The sequence below is a fragment of the Triturus cristatus genome, chromosome 4_1 (assembly GCF_964204655.1).
Source record: "Triturus cristatus chromosome 4_1, aTriCri1.1, whole genome shotgun sequence".
Lineage (NCBI taxonomy): Eukaryota > Metazoa > Chordata > Amphibia > Caudata > Salamandridae > Triturus > Triturus cristatus.
In genome coordinates, this window is record NC_140585.1 from 1296295037 (window position 1) to 1296310838 (window position 15802).

The following is a 15802-nucleotide window of genomic DNA, read 5'->3' on the forward strand; positions in this document are numbered from 1 at the left end:
GCTTTATTCTTAAAATGTGCTTGGCTTCTCAAGTTACCCCTAATATAAGCTTTAAAGGTATACCAGATTATAGTGAGGGGAGCAGATTTAATGTTATCAATAAAGAAATCCTCACTGGCTCTTTTCGGGGTCTCTATAACCTCTATATCCAGGAGGAGGACCCGATTGACAGTCCATCTTGACCTCTGACCCTTTTTGGGGCATTGATCTGTCACAGTTACGGCTGAATGATCAGACACTTTCCTCAAGGATAGGCCTGATATCAATTTGGAACAAGAAATACCGAGAGTTCATAGAGATCAATTTAAGAGAAACATCTCAACAAAAACCTAGGAACATTCTGGTAAATTTCTAGTCCTATAAAGTTAAGGAGGCTATCCTGGGTACAGCCCTAATGAAAGGCCCTCTCACTGTTAAAGATATTTCCTTCTCTATAAGGTCAAAGCAACGGAGCAGAGGCAGTGGGAGCTTGGTAGGAGAATGGACAAGCTCCACAAATTGGGGGCTAAGGTGCAATTAAAATTCCTAGCCATGCTGCGCATCATGTGGAAGAATAAGATGTATAATTACAAATCAACAGAGGAAGTGGACACATTGATGAACTCCATTAAACGGGACACTATCCTACAAAGCAATGTTTCCAGTGTAGGGTGCAATTGCAGTTATTTTTTCTCTCTCACCACACAGTGGCTCCAAGGCATCCTAATGCCACTTAGTAATGGGAGGGTTCCTCTGCGTGTGGGAGGGGTAAGGGCACTAAGTGGGAAGCAGAGGGATAACAAGAAAAAAGTTGTCATTTCCACAATCATTTGGTACTAATAAATGCACGGGGATGTCAAAGAGGAGTCAGCTTGAGATTATATGGGGCACCAAAGAAATTTGGTTTTTGACCTGGAATGTAAATGGCTTGAGGATAAGGAGGAGGCAGGGATTGGTGTTGAGATATCTTGAGGAGAGTAGTAAGGCACATGTTATGATTCTGAAGGAATCTCATCTCATGGCAATTGAGAGTAGAGCCCTCTTTTCTGAGTATAGGTGGATAGACAGCTTTGTGGTATCGGATCGATATGTTTGTTGTAAGGGGGTTGCGATCCTTCTGAGAAGCGGGCAGGGGTAGAGGTGTTGACTTCGAAAACAGATAACTCTGGTAGATGGGCAGTGGTGGATTTAAGGTGGGGGCTTCAAATTTACATGCGCTGCTTTTTATGGCCCAAATTAAGACGATCCTTCTCTTTTAACAACTTTCGATTGGAGTTTGATGGAATCTAAACTTCAGGTGATTCTTGGCGAGATTTCAATACACTATTAGGTCTTAATTTAGATAGATCTACTAAAAGGAAGCGTAGACACACCCCCAAGACTAGACAAGGTTTTAGGAGATTGTTAATTTGGGTGGGTAGATACCTGGAGGTATAAAAACAGTTCCAAAAGAGGATACACATTCCATTGTTAGAAATATGGGCATTTCTCAAGGCTAGACTATTTCTTTAACCACAGAGATTTTTAACATATCTTCATTTAAAAATGTTTCCTCATCTTGTGGAAGGCTGTCATAAGACACAAGACCCTCCCATGTGTTCATGTGATGAGTACTCTGCATTGGACACTTTACATATCATATAAATTTGTCCTAAATGGGTCAATTTGCAACTTAGTATATTCGCCCATTACTTATACATAGGGAGTTCAACTGTGCGAGACCCACTCTCCTATACCTAAAATTTTTAACCTATTTTACTTATTACTGGCATGTCTCGAGATTATTAATAGCTGTGTACCATGCCTATGCTTAAGACTGAATCCATATGGAACTTATTATATGAAATTATATTAATTGATGTGCTTATATAATTTTATGATTTTTTTTATTGTACATTTATGATTGCTGATGTCAATCGAATAAAGTAAATATTGATTGCTGTTGATTGCTGTACCATCCACAATCCAACACTTTCACCGCTGTTGTATTGACTGGAGCGTGAATGGTGAATTTTACCCCTCCACAATCCAACACTTTCCCTACTCTTGTACTGACCGGAGTGGGCATAGTAAATGTTATCCCTCCTCTAGCTAACACTTTCCCTACTGTTACACTCATTGGGGTGGGAATAGTAAATTTTACACCTCTGAAATCTAACACGTTCCCTACTGTTGTAGTGATTGGAGTGGGAGTAAATGTATCTCCTTCCACTCCAATAGTTTTGCTTCTGTTGTACTTGCGGGAATGGGTACAGTAGATATTACTGATCCTCAATCTAATACTTTTACTACTGTTGCATTTATTAGAGGGAGATTTGTAAATTTTAACCAGTTTTATTATTTTTGTGTTGTGTGCCTTGGGATTAGTAAATATTTTATATATTAATTTTAACAGTTTGCTAAGTTTGGTATACATTTTTGTGGGAACAATATATGTATTACATTTTATTTTTTATAATGTATTTTATGGTGTTTTAATGTATAATATTATGTTTTTGTTTATATATAAATTATGTTATTTTTCTTGTGTGAAATACGTTTTTAGGATTTTCAATAATTTGGGCACAATATTTTGATGTGGGGATATTTTGAGTGTCGACATTTTGTCAGTGTACCCTCCAATACAGTTCACTAAACAGCTTTATCTAGGGTACTCATAAAGTTTTCCACCAGACCGCTGGCCAGTGGCCAAAAATGAGTGCGTTTTTGAGGCTTTACATCGAGGTGATTTAGAAAGTTTTGGGATTCTCGACTATTAATGGGAAGCCTTTTTCAGATTTCAAGATTGCAGGCACACCCCATGTTGCAAAGATGCCATCTAATTGTCTAATAACCTTTTCATGTGTAGTAAATAAATAGTTTCTATAAAAGGAAAATGGGAATATTAATCAATGACTAGAAGATGATGGCCATTCTCAAGAGGACCAAATAAGTCAATAGCAATCCTCTCCTAAGCATGATGTTGCAATTCTGACATATTCGAAGGGTGTTGAATGACTTGAGATGAAAGACGGTTGCATATACAACAAGTCTTTAACTCAAGGTTGTGAAACCAGACTTGTTCAAGTAGAGCTCTCATAGTGGACACTGTTTCTTGATGTCCCTCATGGACGAAGTCAATCACTTGTTGTCATAGACTCTCAGAAATAACCATTCTCATTCCACGTAGAATAAGGCCTTCTTGAGTCACTGGAAGTTTGTCTTGGATATTTCAGAATTTTCACATACTCACTGTAATTAGTGAGAGGTCTAGAGTGCTGGCTCCACTGCTAATGAGCAATAATGTATTTTAATATTAATTTTATTAGGTCACTATCTCGGCTCATGGCAGTGCCAATTTGTTCTAAAGATATAGCATCCTGTGAGCTTGACTTCACAATAAAATTGATGCAGGCCTCTGTTGTCTTGGATGAGGTACTAGGACATTGCAATAGTACTCATGAAAAATAATCAGCAAGAATGTGGTCTTTCCCTGGACGATGAAGAATTGTATTGTTATATTTTTGTAACCTCAAACCCTAGCGTTTAATTAGAGGAGGCATTTTGGCTTCTGGATTGCCAAATATTGTCAACAGTGCTTGATGATCAGTCACTACTGTGAAAGGCTTTCTGTACAAGAACACATGGCAATGGTAACAAGCCCAGACCACTGCCATACTTTCATTCTCAGGTTACAAGTAAGCATGTTCAATTTGTGGCAGGCTTTTCGTGGCATATGCCATGATATGCCACCGGGCAATTTGCTGTCAGGTGTGCTGTGACAGGATTGCACTTAACCCAAAAGGGCTGGCGTCAGCAACAATCTCTGTATGCAACTTGGGATAAAAGTAAGTAATTTCAGTGGCATTCTCAATAGCGTGTTTGATTTTTTGAAAGCTCTTCTCACATTCATGTGACTAATGAAAAGACAAATTCTTTTACCTCAATTCTCGCTAAGGTGCACCGACCGTAGCAAAGTCTTTTATGTATCTAGAACAGTAAATGACTATTTCAAAAAATGATTGTATAATAGAAATGTCTTTTGGGGAACTGGCAGTACACAACGCTTGCACCTTAGATGGATAAGGTTTCATAGCCCCTACGGAAAATACATGTCCAAGGAATATCAAGCTTTTCTTGTGAAATTCACTTTTGTCAGCATTTAGAGTTAAACCTGCATTGTTCAACAAGCAACATACTTGAATGAGAGCTCTGTCTGTTCTTTCTGTCTCACTCCGAAAACTAATATGTCATCTCTATCCTTAAATGCATTTACTACAGGCTGTATGATGTGTCGAATTACATCTTGGAAAAGTTCTGCAGCAGAGGATACATCCAAACTCAATTCCTTATAGCAAAACACACCAATTTGTGTGAAATTGTTTGTAATGCACCTGGATTTTTCTTCAAGCAGCAATTGGTGACATCCTTAGTTTAAGTATAGTCAAGAGAAGAACTTTGCTGCATTCATTTGAGTTATCATATCTGCAATGTGCAGACCTGAATGTCTCTCTTGCTCAATCACCTTGTTGGCCTGACGCATGCCAACACATATGTGCACGGCTCCTTTATTGTCTCTTTTAGGCACTGCTACAATTGGAGAAACCCATGGCCTTGGGCCAGTGGACTGTTCAATGATATCATTTTTAAGCAATGAATTAAGTTCTTTTTCAACAGTCTCTTGAAGGTGAAAGGCAATTTTCCGGTGACTCTGTGTCACAGGACGAACATCCTCATTTAAATGTAACTTCACATTCATAATTTTGAGTTTACCTAACCTGTGAAATATTAAAGGAAATTGACTGACAATTTCATGATATGCATTCATATTGTAGTTCACTGATATCAGTCCTATATAGCAGCAGTGTTGAAACTCAGCCAGCAGGCACTTGAGGCTGTTCCTTGAAGTACATGAATAGGTGCTTGTACCACAGTTTTCTTATGTTTCATTGTGGCTATAAACGAACCTTGACTCTTGAAGGGCATCTTCCCAGCCCATACGTTTAATTTAGTCTTTGGCTTTGTAAGTTGAGGTAATGGAGACAATTATTGATACTACTCCTCAGGCATGATATTGATCGATGCATCACTGTCAATTGTATAATAGTATCAAACACCCATATTTTTCTTTGGAGTTATCTTTGGACAATGTTTTAATGTTTTTGGTGCTTTTTCATGTTGATTCTTCTTCACTTTGAATTTTTACTCACATCCGACCAGTTCCACATGTGCATGCCCTTCTGAAGCAAACATCAGCATTGCACAATTGTCCTTGTCACTTTCACTATAAACTGATACTGAGTTACTCTTTGTTGATGATTAAGACAATGATTGACTTCTTTTCGTGTTGATTTGCCTCAGTTGGTGTGAAAATTTGGCCTTGTGGGAGCGTGTCGAACATTGATGAGGTAACATTCGGTCGTCCAGTTTGATTTCTCGCTGTGACATGCTAATTTTTCTCTTCACCTTGCAAGCTGTCACTAAGAGGTTCGCTTTATCCCAGCTGATGCACGCCTGTTCTATGGTGGGACAATTGCCTTTGTGTGGAAATTACAGTCCACATCCTTAACACTCCTTTCTTCTTCTGTGGAGACATCCCCTTGTATGCCTACTTCGGCATACTCTTCATGCTCATAACTGAAGCACTTAGGGGGCCCTCTGGCCTCAAGTCAGTCACTTGAAAATTAGCATGCTTTTCAGTGCTAGCAGCTTTCAGGACCAGTTTTAAGAGCAGAGTTTCCCTCAGCATTCGTTTTCAAAAAGAATCTGACAGACATCCATCGATTTTTCTGACACTGGTACCTTCCACATTATTAAACTCATTGAATCTACAGTGCTTCACCATAACACCCAGTCTCTCATCAAACTAATCGATGGTCTCATCTGGTCTTTGGTGTTCTTGATTGAATATATCATTCATAATCCATATTTGGCACTGGATTCAATTTGGCATTCAAGGCTGTTTTAATTTGAAGATATGTCACTTCACCTTCTTGTGGCATCTTTTTCATGGCTTCTTTCACTCCTTCTCCAGCTATATTCCTCAGATAATTTATCATCTTTTTATCATCCTTTTCAACCATTGCATTTATTAAATATTCCAAAGCCTCTTTCCATGCAATCCATTTATTGCTGATATTGTGGTTCTGGTTGTATCAAATACAGATTGCCGATCTAGAAATGCAGCAGCCATATATACATTGGTGGACTACAGCGGTCTCTCAGGCGCATCATGTGACACTCAATCAGGCAGAGCTTCTCTATAACCGTGTAATGTGCTGGCTTCAGGGTCAACTTTAATGATTTTTGGAGATTGGATCTCACTCTGGCTCTCCATTGGAGCTCTTTCTTGAGGGTGGTCTAGGGAGGTGTTCTGGGCCCCTAGGCAGCAGCTTCAGTGAAGAGAAGCTTCTTCTGACGATCACTCCTTCAGCACTTTCCCTGACTTTTCTTCTGGGGCCACTTTGCAGCATGTTGTGGACGGATGATTAGTTAATGTTTCGGTATGTAAATTAACGTTTAAAATTATAAGTTCATGAAAGCAGATAGTGTTATGATGTTCTGTCAGCTTTGTGCTTAAATGCTTCTTCACAAACACCTGGTAAATCTTTGCTTTGTAGCACATGCATTTCAATATAATCTGTACTGTACATTTGATGTGCTCTGCTTTCGGAATCAGGTTTCATCCACCTTTAGCATTCTTTCTCAGTTTACCTTATGGCATTAATTTGCATAATGGTGCAGTGCCTTTTATTTGTGGCTGTTTCATTCAGTTCTTGACCACTGACATGTAGACATTCAATGTCACCTTCTTTATCTTAAAGCATTTTATACAGGCCGGTGTTGCACTGAGACTCCACCAGTACCAACGTTGATTCTGCACTTCAACTATGACACGTGTGGAACGCACAAGCAGTTTACTAGACCACAGAAAACTCTCTGGAAGAGCCTTTTCAGTGTACGGGTTCAGATCCCCTATCTTGTCGCCAGTTGTAGCATCCTATCAGCGCCGGTACTCACAAATAACCACACCAAACATGGCGAGTAATTTTACATGTCTTTTTTCTTCTGCGTGTAAGTCAGAACTTAGCATCCTAAGCATGTCTTCAATTCATCTCTCTAATGCTTACATCACAGGCCTATAGCGTACACTTGGAAGTCAAAGAGTTCCAGCATTCTTTTATTTACAAGAAACTACACTCACCATCTTAGAACTGTGAGGAGGAAAACCAGCGTGGAGGTAATAAGGGTGGCCAGACTCAGGCTTCTGCCCAATATATATGTGTTTAGGGACACTTTTTGCTCAGGGTTTTCAGTATGGCCTGTCCGTGGATATGGGTCTGTGGTAGAGATTGTTAAGGTAAATGTTACAAGGTGACTAATTAGTCTAACTAGTCTCTTGTGAGTTTTCCATGAGTATCAGTTTTCACTAGTGATGCACTCTCGAATAGTGCTTTACTTTTGGGGAAATTAATAAGGGAAGAGGAGTCTGTATTGGGAAGATTTCAGCCATGGTGCTGGTGTCCCTTTTTGTCCATAATGGAGAAATCAGCAACTTTACAGCATTGCGGGTATTTTGAAACATCCACAGTTGTAGAAGAGGGGACTCATCTAGGATCACACAATCTGTTAAAGCGCAGGATCAGATTCCACAGCAGACAGTTCTGCCAGTAGACTGCATCGACTCCTTTTGAGAAAAAAGTGTACTACATATATGTGCCTTGCAATATGATTTAAATATGTCCTGGGGCATTGGCAACATTTCAACAATAATAAACTTGGAGTTGTTTTGCAAATTGCCGATAGAATGTCCAGTTACACTTGTATACTTGGTGATAGTTGAGTATTCTCATTGTACAAGGTCATCTTCTGTGCTTATGTGTACATGTTACATGCATCAGCACAGTTAATTGGCGTCTGCCCCACTGGAAAGTACTGTGGTATATTTCAGTTGCTGGCTGTGGGGCCTTATATATGGAAATTTGGGATCTGCTGAAGATAAAGATGGTTTCCACTGGTAAATATGTGGTGTGAAGTGTACGGTGGTAGATGTGGCAGCTGGTAAGAAGAGCATTGGAGTTGCGGGAAGGAACCCACTGAGCACACTTGAAAGGAGGCTGACAAGAGCAGGGGCGGTTCTAGGATTTTGAGGGCCAGGGCAAAAAGGGAATGTGCAAGGCCCATCTAATGTGCATACAATGCAATGCATTCTGGGTTGTTTGCATCTCAACAGATGATCCCATCCTGGAGCTGCATTATGCAAACTCCTAATGTGCTGCAGCCCATCCCTCTCAGCCACTTACAAGCACATCTTAGCAGCTCATAGAGAGCTGAAGGTGAGAGGGTTGCCATGGTGCCTCTTTATGGGCTGTAGGGCAGGACAAACCTGCAGAATGTATCTCCTTGCAATAGGGCCCATAGAAGGGGCACCCTTCCCCCTAGGTCTTGTATTAATTCTGCACTGTATATTACACATATACAGTGTTAAAACGTCTAAATGTAGTCTGAGAAAAGTATTTTGTACTGGAAGGCTATCTTTCCCATACAAAACCAATGCTAGACTCACGGAGACCTCTTTGCACTACAGTGCATTTCAGTGCCAGCGCTAGGGAGAGGGGAGGAGAGTGCCACATGTCTGTAAATAGGGTACTCTCCCGATCTTCTCTTCCCTTGCAATGCAGCACAGCTTTTTGTCTGCTGCACTGTGTTGCATGAGATTTTAGTAAATCTGCCCCTTTTTGGACGTTCCCATCCACAAAATGTTGGCTGATACTAACTATGAAGGATAGCCCTGTGAGTCAATGCCTAAAACCAGATATATCACAACTAATGGGGAAAGGGGTTGTCCATAATCTACTTTCTGTATATGTATGTGTATGTTGTGTAATGACCAGCTCTTCCTGTCTGTAGGTATCATGTAACCACATGCATCTCATAAGTATACCTCTACAATTCCGTGGCTGTTATTGGGTTGTTAATTGCCATGCATTAATTAGCTCAGCAAGGAATTGTTAGTATCTCAATATCCAAGGTCACTCAACGTAGTCTGACCTGACATGCTGCTGAAAAATGGTTAAAGCCTCCGGGATCTTAATTGCTATGGAAGAATGGTTGATGGTATTTGACTTCTAACTAGCTACTCAAAAGTGGTTTGGTGTGTGATCTATATGGCTGGTGGAGAGTGTGCATGAGTTTATGTGACCTGACTGACCGGCAGAGATTGGTTCAGAAAATCTCTGATCTAATTGGGTACTGGAGAAATATTCAGAGTTTGTAATATCTGATTGGCTTAGGGTCTATTAGTGTGATTTTTGCCATTTATTATTTCCAATCTTTCTCTCCTCCTAGTTATACTAAATGCCAGCTGCACACAAGTCGACGAATGCAACAAGATGAAGATCAAAGTGCCAGAGACCCTCTGCTGCGACTATGATTTCTGCAACTGAATGCGCCACACCATGACCCCTCACAGGAGCTTCATGCAGCTACTTGACAGCATGAAGCCTGAGAGAGCCCCTACCCCTCAATAGGCATGGCTGGGCACTGAGAGAGAAGGGGCCCAGAGTGAGTAACAGTGTGTGGGGGCTCAATTTGAATATTCTTTTGAGTGTGGAGCAGTGCGATTTAGGCTCCACTCTTACATGTCATTCATATGCAATTATATACTCATATTTGAAACTATAATTACTGTGTGCCTTAACTTCATTAATGTATGTGAAGCAATCAAATGAATTAATCTAATGTAATCATTGCAGGGATTTAAGATTTATATTCATCTACACTAATGTTTAATTGAAACATGTAAACTTTCTCTTTTGCTCCCGTTTTACACCTTTTCTTGACACTATATGTGTAGAAATATAATCATGCATTCAAGTTCATATTAAATCCTCAGCTAACTTAGCCTGACTACAGGCCTCAATTTAAATGCATTTTGCCTTGTCAGCATATTCTTTCTTTGCATGTGTATTATCATGATTCTCCTTAGTTAGAGAAAGGCTTATAATTTGTATTAGACTGCTGATAGTGAGGCCTGGACGAAGGAACTTTGCTGTGAACGTGCAGATTTATGGTTGAAAGAGGCCTTCTGTTCATCATGTAGCAAGAAGAAGAGATGTTCAAAGTTGAGGTCTACAGTCCAAGTCTCGATGCAATGGGAAACTGAAGAGATGTTTCAGATGCTCTCTCAAGGAACGATTTGATTGGTTCCTGGGGGTGTGGTAAGAGAAAAGGATGTTTTATTTGGTGTTCTCACTATTATAATGTAAGTTTCCCTTTAGACTTCGAGAGGTACAGACCTCTCTGCTTGACTTCATCTTTCAAATGTGAAGCTTTATGCTAAACACTTAGGGGCATATTATCAAGACAGGCGATAAAATTATCGCCGTTTTAGCGGCAGAAATCTGCCGCTAAAATGGCGATAATGGGCTTGATAATACGTTCTATGGAAGCCCATGTTAGATGTGAAGGACATCTAACCTGAACTTCAATTGGAATTCCATAGAGCATATTATCAAGACCATTATCGCCGTTTTAGCGGCAATTTTCTGCCGCTAAAGCGGCGATAATTTTATCGCCTGTCTTGATAATATGCCCCCTATTTCCTTTGTCTCAAGACTTCTACTGAAGTCTGATCACTCTGACACTTTCTTTTATTCTGAAACAGAAACCAATGGTAGATTTCTCAGTACCTAATTCATGTTTAGATGAGAGAAGGGAAGTTTCTTTCTGAAAAACCTTTTTGCTTTCATTTGTTTCTTTAAAATTGTGGCTGTCACTATTCTGGATTCGATTTTTTGCGACTCAACCTACTGAGATATTTCAGTTTATTTGCTGTATCCTTGACTTTATTTTTGGTTTGCTTATATACTGGATTAATTGGTAACCCAAAATAAAAATAAAATGCATTTAATCATATTTGGCGATTCCTGGTCCTTATTGTGGAGTCACATTGGCTTCACATGCTAGAATTGTATTGTTGATCTCTTCTCTGTTACAGTGTTTCACATTAACCAACAAAGGTACATACGACCAATGGGAAAACATATTTGATGATTTTGCTGTCAAAAAGAACACGGTTCTGTAATCTTCGGTTTGTATTTTGCCCTCATGCTTTAGGGGCACCTGGAGTCCCTTCACAGAGTTTTAGATTCCAGAAGACCCCATTCATCTGACAAAAAGTATATGATTTGACCAATATCCTCACAGGCCTTTTAGGTGGTGCTTAAACTGGAAATATTTGAGGACAAAAAGTCCTGAGAGTGTTAACTTTGGTTTAATGCTTTCCACATTGTTTGATTTTTATCAGGATTTAGACCTCCAGATGAACATAACACAGGAAAAGTTTATTGAATATGGGGGCAACAGCCCAATCAAATGATCATATTTTTTCAAAAGTCTTGTATGGACAATAATAATTGTTTACCTAAATCTGGGAATCAGTGGAATGGTGGAAACAATCCCTCTCCTCCCTCATACATCAACAATTCTAACATTGCCCATCCTTGAAACTCAACATTCATAAAGTTGTTCAAACTATTCACAGTTGTGTCTGCTTCTACCTGTATTTGTCCCTTTAATTCTAACTATTCTTTGGCTCTCACCTTCAAAGCCTTCCAACTTATTTCCGATATATCCCAAAGCCATCTACCTCCAGGGCTGCCTTGTCTGTTAGGAATAAAGTGAGCTCTTTTTTCAACCCTCAACCTGTATGTAACATCAGCACCTAGAAAAACACTCACCAGAATTTTTCCTGCCCCACTTGTACCTCCCCAACTCAAAACTGCCCTTTGCCTCAACTCCACATTTCCCCCAACAATCTACCACTTTGTTCTTTAAAAGTAGCAAATGTAACTAATTTCTAGGAAAGGATAAATGCATTTCATTGTCCATGAAAAGTTCGTAATTCACAAACCTCATGTCCCCACATGTTAACAACTCAAGAAATCCTCACCTTGTCAATGGCTGCCGGCTTTATCACCCCAATGCCATATCCTCCTACTTTGAGTCAATTTGGTACACCACACATTTACCAGGGCAAATTATCTTTATCTTCGTAAAATCCCTAATTTCTTTTTATAATGCTCTCCTAGCAACTGGAGTAAACCACCATCTTCTAGATGCATCAATAGTATGTCACAACAACCCCTACCCTTTTTCAGGGATTCTGTTATTCCCAAAGAACCACTGACTTCATATAGGAATGACACAAATGCAAACTTTAATTTTTCATCCTCTAGCTCCTGATTCCCTTCTGTATAAGAAAGTAAAACTGCAAAGAAAACAGAAAGGGTGCTAATACTTATGAAAAACATCGGATCAACAACAGCACAATACACAACCACCACACATACCTCTGTGAACATGCTGGTCACACTCTCCCTATTCCTCTAAACTATAACTATGAAAATCAAAACCTATTACTTTCCGTTCCCATCCCTGTCCTAAATAAATGTCTACACAACTCTTCCAGCCTCATACTTAATTCCTACATCGTCAATCTCATGACTCTCAGCAACAGATAACTCGTCACCTGTTGCCTATCCTCATTCCTAGTTCTTCCTCGCTCTTCTACACCAATAAATTACTCAATAAGCAACAAAAACATAACCCTCTAAACACTGACATTTGAAACACAACATATTTACGCTTTCCCACTCGATCAGTCTTGGATTGCTTCAAATGTATCACAAAACGATTGCCCATTCTAATCACATCGCCCATCTGCACAACATCCTGTCCAACACCGCTGATATCCTAAAAGCCCTGAAATGTCCATACTGTATGTAAGCTAAACATAGCTTCTCTCAAGCTGATCTGCATATTACTTATATACCGCTCAGCAATCCTTAAAATATACACAGTTCATGATCTCTTCAACCTACCTGCTCCTTCTATCCTTGCACTTGACTCCAGTAGCCTGGGCCACAACCCCATACACTGTTGGCTGTTAACTTTAAAACCATATAGCATAAAATGCCTCCCCAGTCATCTTCACATAACTTTAATCAGCAACAAATCCTTGTCAAACAACTGCAACATAAAACTGAATATTCTCCCTTTGTTTTTAACATCCGCTCCTCTATTTCCTCTGATTACTACCCACTTTCCTGAAACTCCCATGATCCCTGCTTGCAATCCCTCCTGTTTTTTTTAACAATTTTATTAGGATGCAAAATCCAAAAATTTCAATTTGTCACAATCCCCCAAAAATCTAAATTTTTAGAAAAATATTTTGTTCCCAGCTAAATTAAGATATCATTTTTGCAATCTAAAAGGATTCTGAAAAAAGTCATCATATGCAGCATTCCAATTTCAAAATATAGAATTTCTAATCTCAGGACTAAAAAATGATTTCCATGTTCAATAAATGTTATTAAACATTTTACAAATGTGGCTAAACTTTTCAAGTTTGCTGATCACTGAATGTTTATTATGCCAGCTACTAAATACTACGCCAATAATTGTTCAAAAGTATACAAAGGCACAAAAGGGCTGTGTGCACTTAGCCTTTATGGACTTAATGTGTGCCTTCTACACAGTGGACCGTCCTAAATTATGGTCCATAATCACACAGACAGGGATCAATGGAGAAAATATTACCTTGCTTAGTAGGCTCCATGAATATACATCAGCCTCACAACGGTATAACAGGAATGAGGATTTAACTGAAGAATTATCCACTGATATGGGCGTTAGGCAGGGGTGTGTACTGGGCCCATTTCTTTTTTTATTAAACATTAATGGGTTAAGCGAACAATTATGTAAGGTGGGGAAGGACACCCTGAGGACGAACTCATAACGAATTCCTGTATTACTACATTCAGATGACGCTGTCCTGATAGTCAGGACATCTAACAGCTTACAAATTTTGCTTGAAACTTTTAATGCTTTTATTAATGATCTGGGACTTAAGGTCAATTGTTTCAAATCATTCATAATGAAATGTGGACACATTTTTTAAAACAAGGACATTTTTTACTCGGGATGAATACATTTAGAAACACCCTCATTTTACTTACCTGGGGGTCCCAGTCAACACCATTTTTAGATTTTCCAAGAGATTAGGCCATAAGCCAATCACAGAGATTTTATGTATCTGTAAGAGCAAAAGCCTTTCGGTAGTAACTTTTGGTGCTGGTGTCTGGGGATATGTAAATTATAACTCACTGCAAGTAGCAGAAAACAAGTACATAGGAAACTTCTTGCTGTGCCCCAGTGTTCTTCCTCCTCTTTCTGTCATGAGGAAGTTGGACTGAGTTTTTTAAAAGATTGCATCATCATCATCATCAAAAACTTTATTCGTCTTTAAATATAAAACCATAAAAGTCAAAAACAGCCTACAATGTACCATACAAGTTATAAAATCACAGATATGCTAAGATCAGAATAATCAAGACACAATGTAAAATACATGATGTGCAATACAAATATTAGTTACAGGTTTTCCTGAGTCTAACTGCTTCCCGTAAAAAACTAAGAGTGTACAAAACAGTATCACAAGATAAAAGTTGTAAAAAGATAAAAGCTGGTCTCATCCTCCTAAAGCCCAATTTTTTAAAAAAATGGGGATAATAAATAACTTTCTAGGCACGCCGTAAAAAATACAAAACAGTAAAAAGTGCATCATGTCCTGAGGAGACTCGCCGTCGCAACCATAGCGCATGAGGCACTGACCTCTGTGGGAGCCTTGGGGGTGTGCCAATAAGTAGTGAAAGAGGTCGAGCCGGAACCTCGTCAATAGGTACCGGTCATAAGTATTCTTGAGCCCTAAAAGATAGGGCTCAGTGGTAGGCACAGTTTTCAATATGACACATTTCCACACACTTTATCCTCTCTGTCACAGTGACCGTTTCTGAAAATCCCTCCTTTGCCCAAGCGAGGTCCCTTTTACAAGTACCCTCCGGGTTTGTGTAAAGATCAGCTCTTCCTAGCCTGGCGAGGCCAACTCTTATATATTGGAGCCATCGGATACGTGAGGCGTGATCAAGTGTGAGACAATCCCGTATGATATCTTTACTAAGGGTATTCTCCTGCTTTGACCATATTTGAGCCACAAAGACAAAGGACGAAAAGCTAACTCAACAGCGAGGAAAGGCATCCCCAATTCCTCGTGAACAACATAAGATGGAGCACATTGCGGGACAGAAAGAACTCTTCGCAAAAATTGGTTCTCAGTCCTCTGCACAACCCCAAGTTCATTATGGCCCCATATCTCACTCGCATACCTAACCTTAGAGACACATTTTGCTCGGTAAATCTTCAGCAGGGCCCCTATTGGCTTCCCTCCCACTTTGCTGGCAAAATTAAAAACGGCTGCTGAAACTTTCACTAGGTCCCCTTTCTTGTGGTTAATCAGGGGGCACCAGCTCAGGGAATCATCAAAGACTACTCCCAGGTAGGTGAACACGTTAGTTCTAGGTATTGGTGTGCCTCCTAATTTAAAAATGGGCTGATTTACCTTTGCCTTGCCAAGGCCCACTTGCATGATGTATGACTTAGAGTGATTCACTGATAAGTCCAGCTCCTCCATAAAAGAGACAAAGGAATTGAGAAGCAGCTGTGAGCCCCTTGCAGTCCTCGCCAGGAGGACTACATTGTCTGCATATAAGAGGACCGGCAGGCTGCGCTTGCCTACCTGAGGGGTATCTGCTTTGGTGTCTAAAATAACCTTCTCTAAGGAATTTATATATAAATTAAAAAGGAAGGGTGCGAGGATACACCCCTGGCGCACCCCCTCTTAATATTGAAATGATGGGACACTTTCAGATCCTGTGAGTAGGGTTCTACTGCCTTGGTGTCTTGACGGAGATCCCTCAGAAAGCATATGATGTTATTATCAATG